We start from the raw sequence: 11154 nt of genomic DNA on the forward strand, positions 1-11154 counted from the left end.
ACATGTATTACATGCAGTCATCGGGAAAATGTTTGCTTCTTAGGAAGGAAACTTTGTTTACAAATATTGCACTTTTTGTGATTTTTCCATAGGTTTCTATGTAATTAACAAAAACAAACAATGAAAATATGACCGGCGCCACAGTAAACACAACTTAGATGCTTCAGTGTTGGTAGATTTGGTAGTCTTGAAATAAATAAGTTGAATACTGGAAGAAAGTCAGAGCTGTTTGGTTCTGTGGTTCTGATTATGTTTCATTTCCTTAATTTGTATGCTAAAATTTTTGCAACATGTTAAGCATTTAGGATTGTTTATATAGATATCTTTCATAAAACTTGCTGTTTTAGGCTTCACTCTTGAATGAAGTTTAGCTCTTTCTCACAGGTTGGTATTTAAGTAAACATTGATCATTTAAGAACAGTAGCACCTGCAGTAAATGGGATTCTGCATACTTGAAGGTCATCATGGGTGTTTTGTGTGGTTTGCCTTGCCAGAAAAAGTGCTTAGCATTTTGGAGGACTTCCTCTATCTGTGAAGGTACTACAGGTAAAATGCATCGTCAGGTACTGTGCGAAAAAAGCTTCGACTCAACATGAAAAATAACAAGGAAAGAAGAGCCAGTAGTTATACAGAGCCCACAGCCTCCTATTTTCTCTTGCCTGCTCCAAGCTTTGAAATAAATCCAACTTAGATATTTCCTTGACTGTTGCACAGTTGGCAGTCCTGGCTGGGATGTCTCTATGGACTGGATTCCTGCAAGACCCGTAGGCCAAGCAAACCTTGAAATCCTTCTTTCTTGGATGGTTCCTGCACAAGTTTAAGCAATTTTGTAGTTATCCTTTGCCCTCTTCCTGCTGAGTCAATCCTCAACTAGCAATGGGGGCTCTTACAGTCTTTTCATGTCACTGTGATTCCTCTACAGGGCCTTAAAAGGGCTAAATAAGAATTGTGTTCATAACAGCAGACTGAATGTCTCACAGAAAATGTTCTTTTACCATTTTCCAGGCTGGATTCTTACTGATTAGTATTAGCATACTCTCTAATGATTGTTACTTCTTAACATTTTTTACATACATTTTATATCTATATATGCATATTGTACTAAGTTTCAGTTGAAATCTTTGTTTTAATATATTTTTATTTGGAAAAGTTTCATTTTTAATTTAATGTCAACCTCTGTGTGGTTGTGTGTGCATATGCGTGCATTAATAGACTTACTTTTTGAATATATTTTTCTCATTAATTCATCAGAAATACTAGACAGAGATGTCTGGCTGCAAGCCATTCACTTCTCATAATATGACCACTCCTTTGGATGGTAATTATAGTGTGCAGATGCCCAGTTATGGAAAACACTATTTTCCACATCAGCGGAATTTTCTTTTTGTTTGTTTGTTTGTTTTTAGTTTTTTTTTTTTAATGTAGAAATCTATACAAACCTCTTTTAAATTAAAACACAGATAGTGATGCATCCTGATACTTCCAGCATATCTTGTTCATCATTAATTTATTGGTACAGATTAATACTGAATCTGGCAAAATGCTTTATTGATATATGATGAAACAGAAATCTGCACCTGTAGAGCTTGTGGTTTGTAACACTGCATGAGCAAAAAGGGAATGAAGAAGCAAAAGGACCTGTTGCTGTTGGTCACAACACTCTATGTTACAGATATTAGATTTATCTCTTGAAAACTGTGGAAATACTGTCATCTATTTTCATGGATACACGGATATCATAAACCAGTAGAAATCTGGACTCGTTTTTAAATTAAATATACCAGACTGTATTGCCAGTTTTGGAGAAGAAAAGGGTTCTTCTTGAGTTTGCTTCTGTAAATAAACCCACTCAGTGACTGTAACTGTTTTATGATATCAGATATATTTCTATGAAACATGAGGTATTCATATTTCACATTAGAAATCTGAGGAATTTTTTTGACCAATGCAGTTAGGAGGGGTACTTTGTAAAACTAGACATGTTTGGATGACTACAAAATAACTTAAACGCTATTTAGTTAAGTCAATTAGATGAACTTCTCAACCATGTGGACTTCCGTGATTTTTAAAATTCGCCTTTTGCTAGCCTATGAACATGCTCAAAGACAACTAAGGAGCTGCAAAGTTTAATTTTGCTGACTTTCAGCTAATTCTAGAAAGACTAAATCAAGGTTTCTATATATATATTTTTAATGATTATTTATTATTTTTCCCCAGCACAGTCAGTTTTGACTTCAACTACAGGCTAAAAGTTCAAATACTAATATTTAGAAAATTGAGGGCAAAGCTTTTATAATTCATTTGATGTAATAGCAATATTATCTCAGGAGCACTTCTAGAAGCATAGAATGGTTGATATTTCTCTCCCATTTTTCATTTATACTTTAAACTGCATGGACATGGGGAACAAATTAGGTAAACTGAAATTCTTTTGATTTGAAAAAGTGAAACTGGAAACAAGGTCTTCAGACTGACCATAAGGAATATAAGATGTTCTTGGCCCTCACTGGTAATGTGCATGCGTACAGCAGGTGCACTGATGTCTGTTGCTCCTGGATACAGAAACAAAAAATAAAACAAGAAAGCCCAGAGCCAGTATAATCTCACTCATTCCAGAACAGATAAAACTTTGTTTTCCCATAAAGCAAATTAGGTACTGTAGGCTTCAAAGTGCCAAATTCTGTAGCCAAGGAAAGCAGAGATTTATCCTTTATTACTGGGGCCACCTACTTGGTTCCTCCTCCTCCAAAAAAAAAAAAAAGAATAAGGAAAAGAAAGCGCAGCCTGACTGTGATAATTCATGGATGTCTAAATTTTATTCTGCTTTCAGGGTCTTCATAATGCAACAAAACTGCAATCAGGCAAGCTGGCCTAGATTCACCCATGCATTATCTGTAAGTATCATTTGATACAGAGATGATTTGCTGTGAGGAAAGGTGGATATCATTAGCTAATGTTAATGTTTTGCTGTGATTTGCTATGTTTTTGCTTACATTTTCTATGGAAATGCAGCCTTAAGGCAACTGCCTTTGAAAGAACCTTCCAAAGTGTTGGAGGGAGGTCTGCACACTGGTGGAGCTAGCAGAGCTTTCATTTATAAGTAATCCAATTACAACCTGTGTAGAGTGGTTAAATCCTATTGAGTCAGATGTTCACAGGAGAAAAGGATGTGCATTCAGCACCAGGAGGTACCTGAAATACAGTTGCGATCTATTGAAATACATCCTGGTTGTTAATTTTCCAGGTGTCAGGAGGTATTGGATCTTTCACATTCACCTGATATTGGTGCTGAATCAAAAAGAGTCGTTGTTACAAAAATAAAATTATCATCACAGATTCTCTCTCATTTGGATTTCTCTCCATTAGAACATTATTTTTTCTCTACCACATTAAACCATTGGACCACATTAAAAAATGCCTACAAAGAAGTATTATTCTAGGTTTCTCTTCTTTGCATGCCTGTTAAATCAGACTGATATCATTCTCTGATCTGTAGTGATATGGGGTGGTGATCTAGAGTAGTTTAAAAATTCTACATTATTTCTGTTTTTTTTCACATGTTCTTCTCATGGTACAGTGCTGCTGGTGTACTTGGAGTTTACTTCATAATCCTATTTATATTTTTGAATTTTGTGCAAAATGCTTGACATGGCTAGTTGGAGGACTCATTATAAAACGAAACCATTTACTGAACTGGCAGAACATTTCAGAATTTCCTTTTATTTTTTTATTTTTATTTTTTTATTTTTGGTTTCTTTTATCTTTAGTTTCTGTTCTGTTTAATTGCTTGGTTTGCTTTTGTTTTTGGTGTGGGACAGACTAAATTGCACTCAGTTGAGAATAATTTTCCTGTTTAAATGTAATGTTTTCATTTTTCATTTTAAAAATGTAGCATTTCAAAACTTCCTCAACTGTTTAAAAGTTTCAGAAGAGTCCAATTGAAGATAGAAGGTAAAAAAGGCATGTCAGACTCTGTAGAGAAAGTATTAGATAAAATTAAATGAAAGAGTAAAAAATAGAAATGAAAAAGTAGCAATAAGAACTTGGAAGTGTTTTTTTTTTTAAAAAAACATTCAACCAAAAACCCTATGGCAACAAAATACTGTAAAAAAAATGTATTTGAGGAAATTTCCATTGCAAAATGAAAGTTAACATAATTAACAATTGATTTTAATTAGACTTATATCAAAATTTAAGCCCTAAGTTTTCAATTTTTCCAATAAGGAAGGAAAATTTCTTCTTTTTCAGTAGGTGACCAGTGTGGCTTGTTTAAAGCCTGCTCCTGTCCCTGGAGTTGTGGACACATGTTTGAAGTGTGATGCTCCACTGCTGTAGTGGACAGCTGATCTCTGAACTGATGTTACAGACAGTGGAAGGGGAAAAGTAACAACTATCACACCACCTACAGAAATATGAACAGAAGTGTTTTTGCCAATTACAATACATATGGCTTCTTGCATATCTTACAACTTGCTTAATTCAACAATTGACAGGGTCTGGGTATACTGCATACATACATTATTGATTGTTGGAAATCTGATTGTTAGAATTACAGTCTTAGCATTGTCTGGCTGTGGGAATACTGCAGATTTTACCAGAGTACAGAGAGCATGCTGGTATGTTGTGTGTGGCCCAGGAGCAAGGAGCTAATTGCTAAATAAGCATCACAGACAATTTAAGAATGAATGCACTTTGCAAAGCTTTTTTTTTTTTTTTTCCAAAACCTTAGAGAATAGAAAAAGCTAGAGTTTTATTTTGTCTTAAGGTTCCATTCTTCTTTCTTTACCAAAAATTATTTATTCCCTCTGAACTTTGTCTATTTTGCTTCTTTTTTCTATGTTATTATTTCCATTTATCCTTTGTAGAAGAGTTTTTTTCCTCTCTTAATGGGATAGTTTTATATTTTGCATCCAGAATACCAACTCATTAAACAGTTAAAGACTACTGCTTCTTGGAAAGACAATAACTTTTAAATTACTCTTTGTTTTTATTTGAATTTATTTTGATTATTTTCTTTCTTTTAATTGACCATCAATGCATCCTTTTAATTTAAATTTTATGTCTTCATTACAATCAGCACCTTGTTATTCTTATCTTTTTAATTCATATCTTTCACCCTCCTTACTCTCTGGTGGTGTTAGCTCAGATTTAAACGAATCGCCTTTATTTCCCTATCAGTGCTGGCTGCAGTTTCTTTTCCTGTCGGTAGGAATGAAGCAGTGGGTGCAAGCTGCAGAGCCACTGTCAGTTGTTTATTCTAGGGCCAGGGCTATCTCACAGGGCAGCTTCCCAAAGGAGCCCTGCTTACAGTAGCGAGGAAAGCCAGGGCTGGCTCATGCCCTGCTTATCAGAGCTGCCGAAGGCTGAACCGTCCCATCCCCACAGCTGTCGGCGGATGAAGCTGCCCCTTCGCCTTGTGGAGATTTTGTCTGGAACCAGCACCTCCTGCTAGTGCTGTGAAATAGCTGACTGTCCAGGCTGGCTGCTGCTTTCAGAGATTGTGGGCTGGCAGAGGTCCACTGTAATCACATTTTTATTTAATCATTTTATCAAGCCCAAGGGCTGCAGGCGGCAGTTACAGGTAGGGCAGGAAGTTTTGGCAGTAATGTTGCCAACTCCCTTGTGCGAGTGTTGTGGGGCTCTTCCCAATTTACCACTACTACCCAGGGCCTCAGATGGAAGCAGGAGACATCTGAAGGGAGGATGTGCAGATGAGGGTCCAGGCTTTCCAGTGCGGGTCTGACTGGAGTGAGCTGGAGTTTTAAAATGAAGCCACACAGAGGCTGGAGTTTTCTGTGACTCCAGCTTTGGGCTTGGTTTAAAATCTGAGGAAATGAGTTGTGTACCAATTCCCTGGAGAGGGTCTTGAGCCACCCTACTCAGTGCAGGCAGCGTGGCCAAAACCTAAACCCCAGCTTGCTCAGTCCCAGCAGCCCTATCACATCTGGCCTGGCATGGACACTCCTGCTACTGTGGTGCTGGGGTGCCCAAATGGGTCAAGCACCAATGAGCATGGTGTGGTTCAATTTTTGGAAAAAAAGGAGAGGTGAAGGGGAAGCTCAGCCCTAGATGGAACTGGGAGCCCCACAGGCTGAAGGCATGGGGAGAGAGAAGAAGCTGGGAAGGATCAACAGGTGAGAATCTGTGGACGTGAAAAATAAGAGGCAAATAGGGTCAAGGTCTACTGAGGAATAAGGAGGAAAAATAAGATGTGTGCCAGGGAAAGGCGGCAAAGGAGACAAAGACCAGGTACACCCTGGGTAGACGTAGGCTCACTGCAAGATGGGGTGGATAGTGGGAGGGAAGGGATGGGAGCCCCTTCCTATTTAGAACATTTAATTCCTGCTCTCTAAACCCCATAGCTTACCTGTAACTGCTCTATGTTATCAAAGAAAATCTGACCCCAAATGTACTTTGTCCAGCAATTCTTTTGGAATTACAGTTTTGGCACAGAAGTGCTGGAGATAAGTAACAAAGCAATACGTGAAGGCAGCAGCTATGACTTTTGGATACTGTTACAAGGTATTTATGTAGTAAACAAGGAAAGACAACATATAATTTCAATTATAAAAATAAAGCAGTTTTTAAAGAGAAATTAAACCTCAGGCTTCTAGGTATAATTCAACTTCTTAATGACAGAAATTAGGAAAAAAGTGTGGTGTTTTAAGTTATTTCACAACTACCTTTGTGTTCTGTCTGGTTCCTCCAATATAGTAACAAGATGCATCACAATAGGTCTTAAAATTCTGCCTTTTTCTTGTCCCATTTTCTATAGTTTTATAGTTTTTTATTCAGGGCACTCTTTTGCCCTCAATGTAAATCATGTGCATTTGTTTTCTTTAATGTAGAGCATAGTTTGCCTCTTTGGGAATCTTGATGCTAACAGGAGGAATTTTAATGTGATAGAATGTTTTTAATATTGTATGAAATTAGGGAGCAACACAGGCAACATTATCATTCATAACTTTGAGTCTGCAATTTTTCCTGTATGGTTTCATGCATATAAATGGAATACCCAGGGTCTGGCCATCTGTTAACATCTCACATTTCCTTTCCTGCCACAAATGCTGCTTATTATAATAGTATGAACTGAAATATGTATTTTTATTGCTGCTCCAAATGAATAAGAAAGTAGAAACACAAATATGGATGTTTTTTTAATATTACCTATATCTGTTTTATAGTTTGATAAAAGCTTCAGTTGATACAACACTGAATAAATGTAGCCCTGTACAGTATGTTTATTCAAATATTTAACTTGTGACATTTAATAAAATAACAATTTAAACAGGTAAGGATTAGTCAAATACAAAAACTATTAGAAACATTCACATAATTCAAAATAAAATTCTCAACCATTATCAGATGTAGGAAAACCACATAAGAATCCATAAAAAAGTTTTCAAGCTCCAATAAGTTAGATATAATAGGGCTTTTTTTGTCAAATACAAAAATAAATATTATTGATTTTATGAATAAATACATTTTCCTAAATGATTTAGAAAGCTCTGTTTATTCATATACAGACAGTGTTTAGAATATGTAGTAGCCAGTATGTCTGCAGATATATTTATGTTGGACTGTTTAGATTGGCTTCACCTCTGTAATAATTTATAACAGTTTCAATGTAAACCTGCCATTGAGCGGGTCATAAAGGTCCTGCATTTTAACCATCATAATTTCAGATAAACCCACAAAACTATTTCTTGCAGGAAAGCTCTAGTTAATCCTTGAATATCTTTGGGATGGAATTTGTTTTTTTATTTAGGCAAATTTAGAGAGCAATAAAGGCTGCATTTTAACCATGTTTGATATTCCAGAACTGGTGATAATTTAAAGTATATATTTTTTGTTTTGTTTTACAGCAGTAACTCTTCATTGACACTTATTAATACAAAAATTCTGCCCTTCAATTGATTTCAAGTCTTGCTCAAAAGAGAAAGCTACTGTTCATTTAAAAATGTTTCATTGTACCCAAAAATTTAAACATAAATACATTCGTGTTTTTCCACATGAAATGAAGGTAGATCAATGCCATTTGTTTTTCACTTGGTAGACGTTTCTTGATTCAAGGCATGGATTTTGGAAGTGTGAGAATTATTTGTATAATTTCTAAATTTAAAAACTGTTTTAACAAAATCGTCATTTTCTACCAAAATTCATCTATTATACAAATGCTCAATTAAATGTTCTTAACTACTATAAGGTGAGCATTTTGAAAAATGTCATTTGAACTATTATTTAATATAAAAAAGTGAAAAAGCAAAAAAGGTAAATATATATATATATATATTTTTAAGTATATATATATATATAAGGAAGCTTCTGCCTTCTTTTGTCCATCTTCCTTTTCCATTCTAACAACACCTACAGTAATACAGGTGCTTCTGCTCTTTTAAACTTCAGATGTTACCCACAAAGTCCTGTGGTTCCACATTGATGACTGGTGCAGCATGGGACCTACAGGAGAGCTGTCACTCCATGCTACCTACAATAAATTCAGTGAATCTTGAACTTTTTCTCAGAAAATACAGAGAGATCCTGTTGACTTTTTCTTTTCATGTAGTTTTTTCATTTTGTTCATCATGTCTGCTCCCCGCTCATCTTGTTGAAGGCAGCTCAGAGCTTATGGTGGGAAGTACAGAGGATGTCTGCAGGATGGCTACAAGAAATTGCATAGAGATTTTCCATTAAAAGGAAGACGATAAAAGCCTGTAGCATGTCTCCTAATAAAATATTACATAGAGCTCTGTCCAGGCAACGTGACTATAAATTCTTTCCAGTTTTCAATGCTACGTGAACAATATCCTACCAATACTTGTCTGACATTATCCCTCTAGTTTGTGATGTCCATACTACCAGAATGTCAGTAAAATCGATTGTTGATTGCCTATAATAGGGAATACAGGGGATTATGTATCTAGGACAAGATGTAATCTGATTTCTCCAGGTTGAGCTAATTTTTATATGTACGCCATCGATATTTAAGGTCATAATGAGTGTTATTTAGGTAGGTTGCTGCTTGAATTCTAAAAAGTTCTGAGACAAAACTCTGAACACTAGCTTCAGCACTGTAACTATTTTTAAATATATTTTGCTAGATTGAAAAAAATAAATGGGACTGTCATACCAAAAAAATTAGATAGACTGTGCAGTACTGGTCACAGTGCTTCACCTATTACCACAGGGGTGATCTCTTGGATTTTTCAATATGATTACAAAAGTCCAAAGTATTTATAGCATTGATTTTCAAATTAAATTTAGTAAATTTTCAAATGTCACCTGCTAGTACAAATACCCCAATGATGAAATGTAACAGAAATTTAGTTTCACTTTTTCTTTTTATTATTTATCACTTATAATACAGCCCTGGTAATCCTATCTATGGCCTAGAAGTCCCTTTGATATGAAGTAGCGTACAAGAATGGAAGGGAGACCTGGTGGTATAAATCAGCATTGTGTATGGTTTTGTATAGTTGAAAAATGAGGAACATTAGTCCTTCTCTTTGGTAGAGAAGTTGAGGAAGTACTTCTGTGATCTTTGGTAGGGAATGTTTGTTTTGTAAATAGCTCAGCCATCATAGATATCAAATGCATTATTATAGAAAGCATACTTTCTTCAAAAGGGGGGAAATGGAAACTCCATTCAGATATATGTATTTCTTCATACATGCATTAATATATATAAGATATAATATTATGAATAATATATATAATATTAATATAAATGGATCTAGTACAAATAATGTAGATGAAGTTTCCTCTGAGAATGCTATGGTTTATCCATATCTGAAGGATTATTTTGTATTTGTTCTTAAAAGTATATAACTGTGTTAAGCACAGCTTTCTGCCCATACTTTTATCTAATTATTTTATCTATCCTGCACTGCATTTCTAGGTAGTCATGAATGTGAGACCAGTGTGCCAAATAAATACAGCTTTCTTTTTGTGATGCAGATGATACCAGGCAGAAAAAATGATGGGGATGACCAGTGTGATTTTAGCTTTGCACAATATGATGAACAGCATTACTTTGTAGCTTTTCTTCAGGTAATAGTTACTAGAAATTTCCTAGATGGAAATTTCATACTTCTGGCCTGGGCAGAACACGGGCAAGGGGGTGGTCCATTCCTATCTGCCCCCGTATGCGTAACTGTATCTCCAGTGGTTACTGGCTGACCAGATGCTCTTTGTCTGGCAAGTCCAGGCAAAAAGTGAAGATATGAATGCTGCTTTGTGGTGAAGCATATAAGAAGTTGTGTTGTAAAAATGCCTTGAATAGTACATCTTCTTTCCCACTGACCCTGACTTATTCTGCAAGTCAGCAAGAGCAGGAGTTGTTTAATTATTGCTGGGTACTCAGATTCTCCTGAATGGCATATTCTTCTCTTTGCTTCTGGCTTAGCTTCTGGACTTGCAAGCTTTCCAGGTGCGCAAAATAACTACTATTCCTCTTCCATGCTCTCCACCTCCCATTGCTGCAGACTGCCAGAATTTGTGCTTATAATTTGGCTGGCCTGACAGCTTCCAAATAAGAGCTGCTAGAATGAGACAGCAGTGTTTCGGACTGGAATTTGATGGTGAGGATGGAGATGCACGGGTCGTTAATGAGGATTTTCCTCTATTCACAAATATTTGGGTGATCTTGACCAGCTACCATAGCAGGGGAGTTTCCTATTTTTTTTCCCCCTGGTGCCACATTTTTATTAGCTTTAGTTATAGAAATATAGCAAAACAGAGAAGGTCACACTGGCTTTGCTCTGTAAATATTTAAGTATAGACTGTGTGAACACATGGCAGGTATAAACCAGACCCAAGAAAACTCCAGGTTGGTGATGGTTTGTCTAATCTAATCTAAGTATTATTATACGTGGAACATGGTGCCTCTGAATTTATGTGTAGTCACAGCGTGATGGGCCTTTCATTACACTATTTTCCTAGTAATAGTGTAAAACAAATTCACACTTGGCGTAACAGAAATGTTTGGCAGGAATGCTGCTGTATTCCTGGTACGTGAGACAATGACTGATACCTTGTTTAGTCGTCTCACAGCATTGGCAATGAAGCTGAATCACATGCAGTCTCTGCACTCACACGCGCACAGAGGAAAGACAGACCAGCTCAGCCTGCTATGCTTCAGTGTCTCTTCCCCAC

The 11154-nt window shown here is 36.2% G+C and overlaps 1 long non-coding RNA gene across 1 annotated transcript; it reads left to right on the top strand.

Annotated features, from left to right (window-relative positions):
- Window positions 1-312: 312 nt before the first annotated feature.
- LOC308194269 lies at window positions 313-9747 on the top strand. The gene is made up of 3 exons (XR_013950411.1): window positions 313-563; window positions 2831-2894; window positions 8407-9747. It is a non-coding gene; the product is annotated as an uncharacterized lncRNA (long non-coding RNA).
- Window positions 9748-11154: the final 1407 nt, after the last annotated feature.

The sequence above is a fragment of the Anser brachyrhynchus genome (genome assembly GCF_964034855.1).
Source record: "Anser brachyrhynchus genome assembly, chromosome: 4".
Classification (NCBI taxonomy): domain Eukaryota; kingdom Metazoa; phylum Chordata; class Aves; order Anseriformes; family Anatidae; genus Anser; species Anser brachyrhynchus.